The sequence below is a fragment of the Halichoerus grypus genome, chromosome 3, assembly GCF_964656455.1.
Source record: "Halichoerus grypus chromosome 3, mHalGry1.hap1.1, whole genome shotgun sequence".
Lineage (NCBI taxonomy): Eukaryota > Metazoa > Chordata > Mammalia > Carnivora > Phocidae > Halichoerus > Halichoerus grypus.
This window is the reverse complement of record NC_135714.1, coordinates 24,293,665-24,311,179: the sequence shown is the minus strand read 5'-3', so window position 1 is coordinate 24,311,179 and position 17,515 is coordinate 24,293,665. Positions and strand designations below refer to the sequence as shown.

General features: G+C 35.4%; 1 non-coding gene and 1 pseudogene across 1 annotated transcript; both read right to left on the bottom strand.

The window, feature by feature from the left end:
* Nucleotides 1–2,244: 2,244 nt before the first annotated feature.
* Nucleotides 2,245–2,688, bottom strand: LOC118522722 (large ribosomal subunit protein bL33m pseudogene; annotated as a pseudogene).
* Nucleotides 2,689–16,453: 13,765 nt separating this feature from the next.
* LOC118522724 (U1 spliceosomal RNA) lies at nucleotides 16,454–16,617 on the bottom strand. Its single transcript, XR_004910766.1, has one exon. It is a non-coding gene; the product is annotated as a U1 spliceosomal RNA (small nuclear RNA).
* Between the last annotated feature and the right edge of the window lie 898 nt (nucleotides 16,618–17,515).

Sequence of the window (17,515 nt, the reverse complement as noted above, 5' to 3'; positions counted from 1 at the left end):
GTGCCATGGGAAACGGTGTGTGCAAAAAGCAAGAAGATAGAAAGCAAGAAGAGCTCAAAATGTTCCTGGTAGGAAATAGCACTCTCTATAATCCCTTATTTTGAAGTATTAGCCAAGAGCCAGGTCAAAGTTTTCCAGAAACCATGTTTCTGGTCAAAACACAATAGTTCAGATCCATTGTACCTTTCTTTTTATTGACTGCACGAAGCTAAATAAAATCTTGTTTTGCTATAGGAAGCAAAAAAAAAAAAAAAAACTGTAACATATAGATTGGTGCCCCTAGTTGCCTTTAATTATGCTCCAACTTTTACCAACTGAGATGAAAGCCAGATTGCTTTGTATTCAGTTTATTTAATGAAACCATGACAAAATTCCTATTAACACATTGACTTCGGTAAAGGATCTACAAAATAATTCAAACTTTGATAGATTTCACAATATTCACACTGACCAGAAAGCCCATAAAATTAAATAATATATAATATATTTAAGCCATAATTTGCATCTTCATGGGTATTCATGACTCCTAAATGGAGATTAAACTGGTGGAAATATTTCCTCAACATAGAACCCAAATCCTCAGCAGTAGTATAAAAAGGAATGAAGAAAAACGTGAAGGAAACAAACATTGTTAAGTAGAGGTCCACAGATCATGCCTTAGTGAGGCCTTATACTTATATTGAAAAGTGTTGGGAGTATAGGTCCGCCAATCTATCTGTGTGTGTGTGTGTGTGTGTGTGTGTGTGTGTGTGTGTACACATATAGGTACAGCTGATGGAAAGGTCAAGAGCTGTCTTCAGATTCCAAAATAGATCAGAGATCTCTACCCACTTCCTCTCCCACCCCTGCCACACACACACACACACACACACACACACACACACACACTCACACATAAATTAGGAACCACTGGTATGTCTATATCTCCTATAATTTTGTTTTTATATGTTTCAGTCAAAGTCCAACCAGGAAAACAGAAACCAGTCTGTTGTTTCAAACTAAGGGAATTAACACAGTAAATTTTTCACATAGCTCATGAGAGAGCTGAAAAGCCAGTAAGGGACAATGAGGTGATTTGCTGATTACACATCTGCACACTCTAACCATGAGGCAGGAGAGACAAAGGGAGGAAGCCATGTTACCAGAGCCCAGGAGATAGGGGCATCCACCCAATGCTGGAAGCCCACAGGTCTATCCAGGGGCAGCTACAACCACAGAGTAGGTAAAGCTGGAGACAGTGCCTGTAAACCTGAAGATAGGGACTCTTATTGGCTGAAGAATAAGTTCCCCTATGATACCACACAGAGCAAGACAATGGAAAGGGGTAACTCTGATCATAAACAAACCAGGGAAGCAGAGAGTTTAGAATTAATTAAAAACATGGAAATTATTTTCACACTAGATCCTCTTACTCTTTTCCTTATTTCTCATCATGATATCACAATCATTTCTAGCAATTATGCAGGCTGAAAAACTTTGAGTCCTTCTTTATTTTTCCCCTTCCCCTTGTTTCCAAAATCATAATCATATTTATTATATCTCAGTTTTTACCTTTGAAAAAAATAAGAAAAAATATATTATATACTCCAGTTTCTCCTAATATTTGCTCTTTTACGCTGGTTCCTGACACAAAGCTCCTAAGTTTCTTTTTTTTTTTTTTTTTTAAGATTTTATTTATTTATTTGAGAGAGAGAGCAGCAGCAGAGTGAGGGACAGAGAAAGAGGCAGGCTCCCTGCTGAACAGGGAGCCCAACGCAGGGCTCGATCCCAGGACCCTGGGATCATGATCTGAGCTGAAGGCAGATGCTTAACTGACTGAGCCACCCAGGCACCCCAAGCTCCTAAATTTCTTTAGGTGATAAGAGCATCTTTGTTCTAATGAGGAGGCTCTTGATGGGCTCTGGGATGGGAGTTAATCACTAGAAAGACCAAACCATGATTAGAAGCCTAGACTATCAACCCTAGCTCCCATCCTCAAAAGAAGAGAGAGGGATTGGAAAAGGAGTCAATAATTGATCATATCTACTCAGTGAAACTTCCATTAAAATCCATGAATAATGGGGTTTGGAGAGCTTCCAGGTTAGTGAATACTTCAGCATGCCTGGAGAGTGGCACGCTCCAAATCCGTGGGGACAGAAACTCTTGCACTTGGGACCCTTCCAGACCTCACCCTATGTATCTCTTTATCTGGCTATTCGTTTGTATCCTTTAAAATAGCCTATATGATAAATTTTCTTTTTTTTATTTCAATATTTTTTATTAAGGGCTATAAAATATCCAGAAAGATAAATAAATGTGATGCAATGATATATGTCCTAATATGAAGAACTTTCTTTCAGTACATTGTTTTTCTTCACAATGGCCTTCAAATCACAGGAGGCAGTGATTCTATGCCATTTCCTCTTCTTTTATTACATGCTGCAGAATTTCTGAATCAGTATCCCACCCTCAGTATTCTCATTTATAAATCAAATTCGTTTTCAATCCATTGTTTAGAGGGAACATATTTTCTTCTGTTCCACAAAGAGGACTTTTGTTTTCACAATGGATCATAATGCAAGAGAGTCAGTTTCCCCAGAGTTGGCTTCTCTTAGTGTTGAAGGAGTAACCTGTCCCAGCTTGGCTCAGCATTTTCACCAGAATTGATTTTGACTTGCTCTTGGCAAAGGTGACCGGGGACAGGAACATGGTGTCTATGATAAATTTTCAAAGGTAAGTAAACTATTTTTCCTGGGTTCAATGAGCTACTCTTGCAAATTTTTGAACCTGGTGGTGGGGGGGGGGGATGTGTGGGAACCCGTGATTTGTAGTCATGTCAAACAGAACTTATGGGTAATGTGAGGACCTACTACTTGTGGTTGACATCTAGAGTGGGAGGTAGTCTTGTGGGATTGAGCTCTTAACCTATGGGGTCTGTGCTAACTCTGATTAGTGCCAGAACTGAATTGAATTGTAGAATGTCTAGCTAGCGATAGAGAATTGATTGGGATGGGGTAAAACCCACATGTCTGATGTCAGAAGAGTTGTGTGATTGCAAAGGAAAGCAGTGAGTGGTGAGTTTCTCTAGACAATATCCCATTCACTCCTAATAATCTCTCACATAATTTTTTCACCAAGATTCAAATTGGCCATTCTCCTAGTTGTGTTTCCCTTGTAACTCATCATACTACAGTCTCCATATCCACCTTCTCAAATCCAAATTCAGATCATATGAGTCTTCCACTCCCAAAATTTTATAAAAGTCTGGATGTAGGAACTAGGCACAATTACTTTATGATCTGATTCCTACCATTTTTCAGTCTTTCGGTTTTATCAAAGTGAACTCCCTCATGGCACAGAGCATTTGAACAAATGAGCTAAGAGACTTCACCAAATTTATATTTTTTAAGATTTATTTATTTATTTGAGAGAGAGAGCACACATGAGTATGGGAGTGGAGGGAGGGGTAGAGGGAGAGGGAGAGAGAGAATTTCAAGCAGACTCTGCACTCAGTGTGGAGCCCAATGGGGGCCTCAATCTCACAATTCTGAGCTCACGACCTAAGCCAAAACCAAGAGTCGGATGCTTAACTGATTACATGACTGAGGAACCCCTTCACAAAATTTAGACTGGCTACCAGGTGTACTAGTCTTTGTCCCTAAAGATGACCCTAGCCCCAATGTTGTGTTTTGCTTAAAAAAACGCAATGCTGCCAAACCACAAAACGCACATTGTCCCAACCCACAATACCAAATCATTTTCACTAATTTCCCACTTGTTGCTCTTCTGCACTTTTCCATTTTTCCTATAGAGTCTTTTGTTTCCTCTATGTTTTCCCTTAGTCACCTTTTCTTAGTTGAGCTATACTCAGGGTGTAGTGGTGTCTTTTTCTCCGACTGTGGTACTCTGAATAAAATCTTCATTCATACCTTTAACAAGTGTCCAGTGCAGTTTTTCTTTGACATCAGGCACATACCTGGTTGAGTGACACTCCTTGTATTCCTTCTCTGTACACAATATGCCCATTTTGTATTTAGATTCATGATGTGCCAATTGTTTGGGAAAACCTTTCCTCAAACTCCACATGTCCAATTCTTGTTCACCTTTGAAGATCAAATCAAATGCAACTCCTTATAGTTGTATTACTGCTGAGTTAATTCTACTTGCTGTCTGGGCCCATGGAAGCCTGAATGTTCTGTTCTGCTTTTCCTATTGTTGGGAGGATCTCTGTGACTATTTGTGGGCCATATCCACAAAAGAGAATTGTGTCTCTTCTGGGTCAGATCATTTAGTACCAGTTCAATAAGTACCAGGTTCATAGTTTTATTTTTCTTCTGTTGTGATAGGCAAATGGTCTAGGAATAGCTATTCTGTCAGCCTGGGTCTTGGAGTTGAAATAAAAATAGGAGAGCTCCTAACTGTCCTTCAGAGACCATGGGAGCCTTTGTTGTTTTACATAACTGAGATTTTAAGTATTTTGTTACCACAATACAACCCAGAGCAACACAATTATTTATTTTACTGTACCTCTCTTAGGTAATTTAAAATTTCTAAAATAAATTATAATTATTTATGTATTCATAAGGGTTTTTTTTCCCTACTAGATTGGAAAGCTTCAATGATAGAATTCGTTTTTGAGGATAATTTAGAATAAGCACTTGTTAGATATATTTTTCTTATGACTGCAAAAATAAACTAATTAATATACAACTAGAAGAATGCTTTCTTCTATCTGTATTTTCAATCTAGAATTGTACTTTTTAAATGAGTACCTTGGATTAAATAATCCTATATGTTCTCACTGAGGCTACTGTACATTTTGCTTCCTAAGGGATTCTTTGTACTGTAAAGGGCACGGGCAAATCATTATAGATATACCCATAAGTTTTTTGTACAACATTTCCGAGATGTGTTGGCTGGCACAGGATTGGCCTTGATTATACTTGGGATGAAAGCACCAATACAGATTTAGAAAGTGCTGACACAGTATCACTGGCCTATATATCTATAACCAGTCTGTTTCCAATTTTACAAGAAGGTCTATCTGGCAGTGTTAGCATTTTTCAAAAGTTGAAAGCAATAGGAAATAACCTTAGGTTTAATAGGCTTGTTTTGCTAACAATGAGATTTTTTTCTATGAAAATTATTGATTCATTTCAACATTCCACCATAGATAGTATTGTCAAAATTGTTTACTGTTTGAAAATAGAATCATCACTCAACAAATGACATTAAAGTAGAAGGGTTTGCTATGGATAATTCAAGTATCCAGAGAATTATCAAATCAATTCCTCCTTATTTGTGAAAGTATATTTTTTCCCTTTACATTATGTATATATTTTAAGCCAAACACTTTTCAACAAAATGACCTGATTACAATAAGACCTGAATTTATATTAAACACTATCACTTTTTTTTTTTTTTTTCCATACCAGGTTTAAAAGTTTTGGCTATTGGAAATAGAAATCCAATTAAGCTAAACTTACGTAAGTTGGGGTTTGGAGGAAGTCTTTATTCACGTCTTACCGTGGGGTGATAACAGAACTTATGTGTTCGTCATGGGAAGAAGAGCCTGACGCCAGAAAATGGTAAGTGAATGAGGCTTGTTCTCTGGCTTTCTCTTTGGCACCAAATGTGTTTGTCTTTCACTGTCATTCTTCAGGCCTCCTCTTTTCTCCTGCTCTCTCAGAAGATGGCTTAATCTCCATTGTTGAGAATCTCTTCTGTAAGCCTTTTCTATGTAGCCTCCAGTTAATGTAGTCACAACTTCTTGTCTACTATTTTTGTGTGTGTGGGTGTATCAATTAGTTCTTGTCCTCAAGGCATTTTTCTTATAGTCTTTCCATGTTCATCCAAGAGCCAAAAAGTTCCAGCTAGCAAAAGGGATATGGGGGCATAGACATCTTGATACATCGAAACACTTTTCCAGATGCTGTGTGTAGAGCAAATTGAGCTATTAAGGGATTGAACTGAATCATTTCACTTGTGGGGCGGTGTGCTTCTGTGTTTTAACTTGACTTATAGTTCACATAGTGGAAGGATTCATAATTGACTTTAAAGGAAGAAAATATTTCCTACAAAATGGCTGTTAAAATTAAAAATAAGAGTTAACTAAAATGCTCTGAATATCATCCAAAGAAAATAATGTGGTATGAAAAATCCATTACCATAAGTAAGGTATCATATAGACTATTCAACCCATATATTTATAAACAAATATTTGATCAAAACATTGAATTAATTTACTTTACCACTGGGTAACACTAACAAATGGCACCATTATAAAATTATTTTTTAAATTCTCCTGAAAAACACTCAACAAATGACATTGGTTTTGTGTGTTTCTTTTTATGTTTACAAATATTTTATGTACAAATAAATACCAATCTTCTCCAAATGAATTATTAAAAATATTTGTTTAGCCCTCACAGCAATATTTTATTGAATCTAAATGTGCTAAAATCGGAATTAAATCCATTGATACACTGAGAGCTCATTTTATTTATAAAGAAATATGCAGGGTCGCCTGGGTGGCTCAGTCGGTTAAGCGTCTGCCTTCAGCTCAGGTCATGATCCCAGCGTCCTGGGATCGAGCCCTGCATCAGGCTCCTTGCTCAGTGGGAAGCCTGCTTCTCCCTCTCCTTCTATGGCTTCCCCCTGCTTGTGCTTTCTCACTCTCTCTGTCTAATAAATAAAAATCTTTAATAAAAAAAAGAAATATGCATACATAAAGAAAATAAACAAATATGTTTGTTTATAAATACATATGCTTGTGTCTGTATGTATTTTCTCTGAAGGGGATTTTATTGTTTTCTAGATATTGATCATTATAGCATGAGTAAGTTCTAAATGAAATGAATATCATGAAATTAATTATCCATAAATGTTTCCTTAGAAGTAGATCAGTCTCCTATGTGATGCCAAAATTAGGATGCAACTCCTCCATTAACTATCATTTATGGCAATGATATTTGGGACTCCAGATAGGTTCATATTTCTGAGAAACTAACACAAGAAACATAGTAATAACAGTGATGCTTCTAATGTCACAAAGGCATTAGAGAGTATCCAAGATACATTTTTGTTTATGCCTTTTACCAGCTGTAATTTATCATGTTTTGCCAGAGCCAAAGTTAGTGGTTCCCTGGCATAAGCACAGAAGGTCTGAAACAAAGCAAATTTTTTTGAGACATCAAAGAAGGAAACTTTACACTATGCAAAGTAGCTCAGGGCGATGTCCTGAACTGTATAATTAGTCAATGAATGTTTATTTTGATAGAATAATGACTATATCAATTTGCTAGAAAACTTGAAAGCAGTGCTCAGTGAGAAAGCTGTTGAATTCTATTGCAACATGTATTCTATTCTCCTTGATAATGATATCTGAATTAAAACCTCATGAGAAAGTCACTTATTTTTTTTAAGTCTAAGCTTCCTTTGAATTGCAAATTATTACTTTTCTCAACATAACTATGATGGCCACTTTCAATTTCTGCTGTGAAACAGCAGTTCCCAATGCCAAATTGACATTTAAAAGCATTGTGGGAACCTACCACAGGTCTTGCGGAAAAATAGTATAGATTTGTTTGGTACGGATTTATAGAGGAATTATAAAGGTCCCCTCAGAACATTCAAAATTCCTGGCAAATCACCCCTGTATTGATGAGTATTGACCCTTTACTCTCTTGAATGGCAGCAATGCTGTTCCAGCCATCTATTTGTTTTTTCTATCCCATAAACTGGAAACTTACAAGCAAATTCACCAGACTCAGAACAACTTGCCCTTCCACTGAAAAAAAATGCCTACACAGTTACTGGAGCTACCTAATGCTACCATTAAATGCAATACCAATATGGCTGAAATCCCTCCCAGGCAATTTCAATTATTTTCTCTCATCTCAATATAAGGATTTTTTTTTGTCCCCACCATGTTATTTGACTACTTTCTATAACATAGTTCCAACAAAATCAGAAATTTTAGTATAATTAAACAAGTAAAGTCTTGTGCGCAAATTTCCCCCACAGTTTTGCAGTGGGGAATGATCTGTCCTTTTGAAATCAAGCCGGCTAGTATTTGCTATGTAACATACCACCCTAATCCTAGTGACTTAAAATAACTCCTATTCTGGGGGTTGGCAATTTGAGGGGGAAGATGAGGGAAGAGCTAGGTATATCTTCTAATCTTTGTTGGGCTGGGTTAAGCAGGTGCTGGGTGGTCTATCTTGGTGTATGTTGGGATGGCCCATTTCTGCTTCAAGAGGACTCTTACCTCCAACATGTTTGTGCAATTTGTTCCCTTGGCAGCTCCCCAGTTTTCCAAAATACTAAGTGGAAGCAAGCAGATCTTTTCAAGTACCAGATAGGAGCATGCCACTCCCTCCAAATTTCATTGTCCAAAGCAAGTCACAAGGCCAACCCAGCTTCAGGTGGAGGGAAAACAGATTTTGCATGGGAGAAACTTTAAAGTCACATTCTAGGGGCGCCTGGGTGGCTCAGTTGGTTAAGTGACTGCCTTCGGCTCAGGTCATGATCCTGGAGTCCCGGAATCGAGTCCCGCATCGGGCTCCCTGCTCAGCAGGGAGTTTGCTTCTCCCTCTGACCCTCCCCCCTCTCATGTGCTTTCTCGCTCTCTCAAATAAATAAAGAAATAAAATCTTTAAAAAAAAAACTATAATAAAGTCACATTCTAAGGAGTGTATATTCAGGGAAGAATAAAGAATGTGGGCCACTATTATAATTTACCACAACTGTCCTTGCTGCAGTGGATACTTTCAGTATGGAAAGTAGCAAATCACTCAGATGCAGTATGGAAAGTCACAAATTACTCAGATACAATATGGGAAGGGCAAAACACTTAAAAAAAAGAGGGGAGGGAGAAAAGCTGCCCAGTTGGTTCAGTTGGTTCAGTATATAACTGGAAGTCCACAGAAATCACCAAAAATTGGTCAACTCACCGTCTCTCAAAGATTTTGTTTTCTTCTTAAACAAATAGAAAATTGGTACTCAATCCAATCTAAGTCTGAGTAATTTTGAGTTATGTGAAAAATGGATACGTTTATACTAACTGTCATAAAAATTAGAAGCCCATGACAAGGATACTTTTAGTGGACATGATGAAACAGAGGAAGTTAAATTTAGCAAATAAATAATTGATGATAAAGAATGCCTGCTATAGAAAAGCCCTGGAAAAGCAGCTGACAATGTGGTGGTGAAAGTTGCTTTTTAAAGTGAGGACCACGTTCTGAGACTTGCGGTCCTATCAGCTTCCTGTTGGTGTGTGCTCTGTCATTCACCTATCAAGCCTCATTTAGATAGATAAAAGCCCATAAATTCCCATTTTACTCCCGGGAATAATCATGACAATGTAAAAATATGTGGTTGGTGATTAAACAGTCATGGAAAGTTACTACTTTGAAACTCAAATTTGATTTTTGCAGGGGAGGAATTTTTTGATCTTCATGATATTTTCTTTAAAAAGCAAATTTTTAAAAATGTGGGAAATACGAACAAAATCTATAAAAATTTCTGAAGTTAGAGGCATTACTCTTCTATGACGTTTTCCAAATACAAATTGTTCATAGATCAAACAAAAGATTGAAGAATACAAAAAAAAAAAGAAAGAATAGAAAAGGAAAATTGGAGAACACTTAGATGTTTACAAACTCTCTCTCTCTTTTTACTGAGAAGGAAATAATGATTCAGAAAAGAAGGTGATTTAGTCAAATACACACATCTAGTCTGTTGACAAAGAGAGATAAGTGCCTCGGTTTCCTGATCTCCAGCACAGAGCCCTTTGTGCTATTCCATTCGGCGAGATATTGTTTAATATATATACAATTGAATGATCTGCCTCAAATATTTCTTGTGTGTGTGTGCTTGCCTGTGTGTACCTGCGTTTGCCTGTTTGTGTGGTGTGAGTCTTAGAAAATAACAGAAATTAGATTTTTGTGTATAACATTTGACTAAATACTGCTCCAACATTCTAAGTTCCCCACCTTAAGAAAATAAGAAACTTTGGGAACATCAACAAAAATAAGCTGAAAACATCTAATGAAGAAATAAAGGACTATGGTATGAACAGCTCCCAGGACACACAGCAGAATGTATGAAAATGTCTGTTACTCTATAGTGCAGAGTGAAACCAAGATAAGTCATTGTTTACTTTAAATTCTTACCACCTCAAGGCAAGAGGGACATTTGGGCACCAGGTAATCTTCTGTTGATGATTCATCTCCAATATATATACATCATTTTTATGACAAAAATGTCACAATGGTACCATCTTTCATGTAATTCTGCTTCTTGTTTACGCAGATTAATAATTTGCAGGTTACAAGTTTCCTGAGCTACATGCATTTCCCATTATTTTCTAATACATTGATGAAAATAAATGCCCTGTGGTTCCAGCATCAGTGGCTTTTTACCAAACAAGAATTTCCACTGAGAAAAGTTGCAGTTATTACCTTAAAAGAGATGTGTTATTTTATTTTTCCGACAACGGAAGGCCTCTATAAGTCCAAAGTCCCATACAATTATATACTACAGAGCAGAATAATAGAACACTGCACTAGGATAAATTTTGTGCCCACTTAATTGAAACACTTGCCAAGGAGCTGGGTGAGAGCAATGTATTTCAATCATTCTAAACAATGGATAAATGAGACACATTCCTTCTAAATGACACATTTTAGCTGTCTGGAAGCCTATTCACAGTTGTGCGTGGTAACATAAGGTTGCCACTCTGTTCCTTACAATTGGTCCATTTCAAGCTGTGCTTTGAAGCTGTTTATTCCAAAGAGCCTTCTTAATATTAACAGAAAAAAGTGTTTTTAGATGTTGCACTAAATGTTTTTAGATGTGGACCAATATTTTTCCACTCCCTCTGGAATATATGTATGTATATTTGTATCTTCTTCTTTTGGTCTCTCTCTGTTTCTCTGTTTCTGTCTCTTGTGTATTTGTCTCTCTGTCTCTGTCTGTCTGTCTGTGTCTCTCTCTATATATATTATATGCATATACATATATATATATATATATAATTTAAAATCTAAATGTGTTTTATCAATTTTTATATTAAAACAAGTTGTTCTAAATTAAATATTTTTATTGTAATCTTCAGCTCATTATTTCTTTATTTTATTAAACTGGAATATAATGATAGGGCTATGCTAATAATTCAAGGAGCAAATAATATAAACTTTTTTCGATAGAAATATTTAAATACTTAAATAAGTATCTTTTTTATATTTCTGAGAAAAAATGTCAATAAAAGTAAAGATAATTCATTCCTAAAAAAAGCCAAAATGAAAAAAAAGGAATATAGAAGCAGAGAGTTCTTGTTTTCATGAGTTATAGGCAGAGTGGTTATATAATTTATCATTCAAACCATGACATTTTTGAGAATGAAAGAGGGTGTATTAATAACTAAGCTGGAACCACAGATGGACCCAGGAACTCTCCCAGGTAAACGAGGCCATATGGTTACTCTGGCCACCCTACTTACAGGTAGGTGATCAATCCTGAAGTAATTTTTTAAAATGATATGATATTGTTCAACCTTTCTTATATTTTTATCTATAATTTCACAATTGTTTTAAAACAAAGGATTGAGACAAATATATAATCTAACAAATGGCAAATTTTACCACAATAAAGCAATATACAACATAATTCCTCTATTTCTATTCCTTTCAAACTGAAAACTCTCAAGAAAGCTCTGGATCTTGAAACTCCTTATAGATTAAAATAGACCAGGTTTATATCTCTAAGTTTTTAATAGAATCACATCTAAAAAATTACTATGCTAATAATAGTAATTCTACAAAGAATTAGAAATGTCTCACAAGCATTTATTTTTTTTTTTTCTCTTGGCTGATTTCAGTTTCAAAAAAAATCCCTATCTTCTCTTTAAATTTGACAAAGTGCAAGTAAAGAGCTCACCTGAATATGGAGGTAGAAAACTGTACGTATTGATGTCTTCAGAAGCCTATTCTCTAAACCTACTCTTATCCTTAAATCTGTTAGAGAAGGGTCCTTTTTAGTTACTTGACATACTTTATAATAGCACATTTTTTGGTTTGATTTTAGAAATCACATCATATGGGGAATTTGATTACCCTTTTTTAAATTAGTGCCTATAATAACTCTACTTGTGTTCTGTTCCTGTGATATGTTTGTATGGCCGGATCTTAGGGAGAGAGTGTGGTGGAGGGAGGCTGGCTCCTCTAGGATGAGTATTGAGCATGAGCAACCAAATACAAGCAAGTGAAGCAATTAAATGGCAATGCGTTGGCCTGACGCCATTTTGCTGCATGTAGATATATTTAACATCAGTTCCTGAAGCTGGAAGTTAGGGTTGTGTTTGGAACATGGTCTCGAAGACTCACTTCACAATAGCGAGTTTGAAAAGAGTGAAGGGAGGGGTTTCTGATTAGTGATGAAAAGTCTTGCTGGTGAATCTCACTAGGTTGGAGAATCTAAGCCCAAACAATTTATGCACAGAGCCCTTGAATTTTGCATAAATGTTTCTAGAAGGAGGAGTTCAGAAGGGGTTCAGAAGGTAAGCTTTTGTGTGTGTGTGTTTCCTGTCTTTGGACCACCACAGGTCTCTTCACTGTAGGAAGAGTGAGTAGAAGCAAATTGCTGGCTCCCTTCCTGGCGCCCTGTTGTTAACCCCCTGAGTATCTCTCCTAACCACTTGTATTGCAGAAGATGCGAGTCAGGAGGATTAGGAAGTTAGTTTCTAATCATATTTACTGCCATTTTCTCTCAAAATCTGGAATTTCCTAGCCTAACATATTGCTTGAAAAACCAAAAAGACTCTCTTCTCATTTTCCATATTGGGGTGGTGGTGGTGTGAGGGGGGAGAACAATCAAATGTGTGACCCAAAGCAGGTATTACATTGCAGCTGATTGGTATACTTATGTCACTATGCATAACAGTGAATATATTTTTCCTAGCCTATGGTTATTGAAGTTCAAAAACTAATTGCAGTATAGCCCAAGAAAGCCATTTTATGGGCAGCATTTTTTTAAAAATAATATGACCATACATTTTTTTAAATTTATTTTTGCTATTATATTCTTTTTTTTTTTTTTTTTTTTTAAGTAGGCTCGATGCCCAACATGGGGCTGGAACTCAAGACCCTGAGATCAAGAGTCCTGTGCTCTACTGACTGAGCCAGCCAGGCACCCCCTTGGGTAGCATTTTTATTTTTATTTATTGATTGATTGATTGATTGATTGATTTATAAAGCATATACTCAAGTAATTTCACATACTGTTTACAGATCAAAGTTCTATTAGGGTAAGAACAGACATTAAAACAAGTTAATTTGAGATCTACACCTTTCTAAGTTTCATGCATATTATTTAATTGACACATATCATAATGCTTTATGTTATAAGGCATTGTGAAAAACACAGAGAATATGAGATTGTCCTGGCTCAAATAGATCACTGAATGTTCTGTATTCTCTTGACCTAGATGAACTTCCTCTTATATTAACTATTTGGAATTCTGTGAAGAGTTGGACTACTACATGGTTCTATTATCTTCAATTTATTATTTTGATTAATATATAAAATTTTTAAATTAAAAAAACCTGGATAATTCATTACAAGTGCATGAAGTAGGTCTACTAAGTCAATATTTGTAGTCTGTATTGGGGTGTTATAGTTGTTAGTTTACCTGGAGAATAGCCCTCAGAAAACTAATTTAAATTTCTTAAAAAAAATTCTGCTACACCTAAAAAGGAAAACAAACAATAACATTTCACAAGCATTACTCTAGACACTTATTTCAAAAGAAAATTTGGGCCTCTGTGCCTTTCAAGTGATATAATGGAAAACCAGAGAAAATGTAATGTACATATTTATTTGGGTAGCTCTTTACAAATGTTCTATGGACTATGGATAATTGGCAAAAATACTTGTTTTAAACAAGTGGTGTATTAGAAAACCTGAAGTAAAGATGATCCTCAATTTAAAAAAAACCTGCTAATTATGGTAAAGCAATTTCAAAGTGTATTATAATTTTTCCCAACATTTCTTAACACTAGTATAATCTAAAATCATTTTTATGTCTTTGAGAAAATAAAGAAGTATTTGTAAATTTCAATTGTTTGTATAAAATAAGTGAATTTTTAAGATTAAAGGATAACATAAACAAAGCAATATACCAATATTCAAAGTATCTGGATAATAAAATGACATTGATTACTTCTGGATCAATCTGAAAGATTTTTCCAAACACACTTTTTTCTGTAGAGTAGTATCTTTCTCTGTCTCTCCACTAATACATCTACAAATTTATAAAATTAGTCTTTGAACAGATTACTTTTAAAATAACTAAGTTTAATAAACCCATGAGAAATTTGAAGAGCAGACATGTGTTATCATGTCTTCAGTAAAAAATATTAATGTGGGATTTACATTTTACAAATCGATTGCACATATGAGATTTAACTTGCTTCACATGACCAATAAAGTCAGCGTTTTATTATCATTTTTCAGGTAAGAAAATGGGCTAACAGCATAAAGAGATTTTTCTTTTCCTAAAGCAATTGCAGAACGGGTCAAACAGCAAACAAATGACAGAACTTTAATCCAAAATTGAATTAATGCGAATCCAAATACCACTTACTCCTAAAGTTGTTTTTCTCTTTAAAGTTTGCATTTAATAAGAAACCAAACTTTTATCATCTCATGCATAGTCCTATTGGCATAAGATGGTGATGGCAGTAAAATATGGCTCTAGGGTTGTTTCATGAGCTACTGTTTTGGGAAATTAATGGCATAAACACATTTTTTTCTTTATTTCATTCATGCTCTTTCTAGAGATAAATTATAAGCTATACATGTGACTTAATTTGTGAATAAGCAGGGTGAATTATCCATTTTGTTATATTTTGGACTTCCCTTTGACACAAAATAAATTACTTATCTGTCATTTTAGTTACATTTATTCATAATGCACATATTTTTCTTGTTGAAAGAGGAATCTAAATTGCAATTCCAGGAGCTATGGACTTGAGTTTATTCACTCAACAAATGAGCTTTCTTCCAGCCACCAGAGACAGTGGGAATACACATAGTCTCTGCCCTCAAGAATCTTAGAGTCTAGTGGAGAGAGACTTAGAAAAAAAAAATGTATGTTGGGAGATGGGATGATCTGCTATAAAGAAAAGAAGACAGGTCAGGACAATGAGGGGGATGGGAGAGACGGTGTTCGTTATGGAAAGTCTGTGATACTACAACACTGTGGATGAGATGTACGGAAAGTGAGGTGTGAGACCAGTGGTGATCTAGGAGTGCATTCTGCTCAGAGTAAACGCCACATGTAAATGAAATAGTATCATTGTTGGTATCCAAAATGGGAACATCCTGGAGTTCAGTACTCTCAGAGGATAGTGAGAAAACTGGAGTGGTATTGCATTAGATCAGAGAAGTTGTTGGAGACCAGACTTGCCAGGTCTTTTCCAGGATATTTTCCTTAATATTTCTGTAATATTTAAGAGCGATGGCTGAATAATGCCTCCCCCCAAAGTATCAAGACCCTAACTCCTAGAACCTATGGATGCCCAGTTGTCTATGCTTATTCCCAACTCCACCACTGTTAGAGTTGTGAACATGGGCAAGTTCTTTAACTTCTCATTGCTCTCATTTATAAAATGTACATAATAAAATTACCCGAGTCATATAATTGTAAGAGTAATCTGGAAAAATGTGTGCATACAGTAAGGCATGAAAAATGTTAGCTATTGTTACATGGCCACTATTATCCAATCAATATTTATATTCCAAGTACCCGTATGTGAAGTTTTGCTGATGATATGGTGAGAGTTACAATTCTTTAAGACAGTGCTTTTCCATTTACAACTGTACACAGGACTCTTGTTAGTAGAAATGAAAAATACAAATCATTGCCTAACAAAGCTATCAATAACAAATGCCAAATAACAAAATTCATTAAGATGGAGAACTTGACCTTGAAGAATGGTCAGGTCTCAGACATGTGGAAAATGGAGAAGGCATTCTGGGTAGAAAGAACATAATGAACAATGGCTTGGAAGCACAACATACCATTTTATGGGAATAGAATACTTCGGGATGTTGTAATTTCTTTTCCAAATGTGGAATATCAATTTTGAAGTTATGATAGTCCAAACTGATCCTGAGGTCGCATGTGTAACTGATTGAAAGGACACCAGATGGGGTTCAGAAAATATTCCATTAGCCACATCTGTGACCCTGAAAAAGTACCTCCATGCTATATCTTGAAGTTATTGTGAGAAACTGAAAAAAGAAAATAATAAAATAATTTATTTTGCTTTAGTTTTCTGACCTATAAATAAAGGGAATTTAAATGGCCCACCTTCTGATCAAAATTTCTATCATCCCCGACAAGCAACGTCTTTCCTTTTATTCATTCATTCATCCATCCATTTCTTTTGTCTTTCAACCACTTAATGATCAGGTGAGAGTTCAAACGCAGTCCCCCACTACAACAAATTACACAGTCAAGTTTCCCACATTTGGGGAAATTTCAGGGGTCAGCACATCCGGAATGAATGGATAAGCCTCACCCCGGGAAAACCACCTTCATGATCATGGTATCTCCCCTGAGACAGTAAGTTCCTTTCTTTTTTTAAATTCTCTGATAATATTCTATTATCCCCCAAATATATTTAAGAAAGATATATATTTCATATAAAGATACTAAAGATCTAGTTATGTCAAGGTATATCTTTTATATATAAAGAGAGATTTATATATAAATATTTGTACACAGTTATAGTTAAATAAAGCTATATATACATATATGCATATACATACATATACATATAGACACACACACACACACACACACACACACACAACCCCATTTAAACTCTCAATAGTTGTTTTTGTAGAAATTGCCAAGCTGGTTACAAAATTGTAGGGAAATGAGGCAATAATCTAGAATTTGCTAAAATTACCTAAAAATAAAGACAATAGTTAGAGTCCTCACACTAGCTGATTTCACAATTTACTATAAAATTACAGTATTCAAGATAATATGTCATTGGCATAATAACAGACAAATAGTTCACTGAAAGAGAATAGAGTGTCCAGAAATAGATTCACACATGTATGTAAGTACTAAGGAAATGGAATGAGAGAAATAAAAGATTTTTCAACAAGTTATATTGGAACTAGTAGATAATTATATGGGGAAAATCCCACTCTTATGTAGAAACATACATGAAAATCAATTCGAGATATTTCATAGACCTAGAGAGAAAAAATTAATGTATAAAGTATCTAGAAATAAAAGGATAACAGGAGAATAGTTAATCTGCCTTACGATAGGAAAAGATGACTTACAGAGGATGCAAAAGGAACTAATCTTAAAAAAAAAATCAGCCTTCTTCAAAATGGAAAACTTCTGCTCATTGAAAAATCACCTTAAGAAAATGAAAAGAAAGTTACATATGAAAGAAAGTATTTGTGGTACATGTGTGTGGTGCTTTCTATTGAGAAAACACAAGGAAAT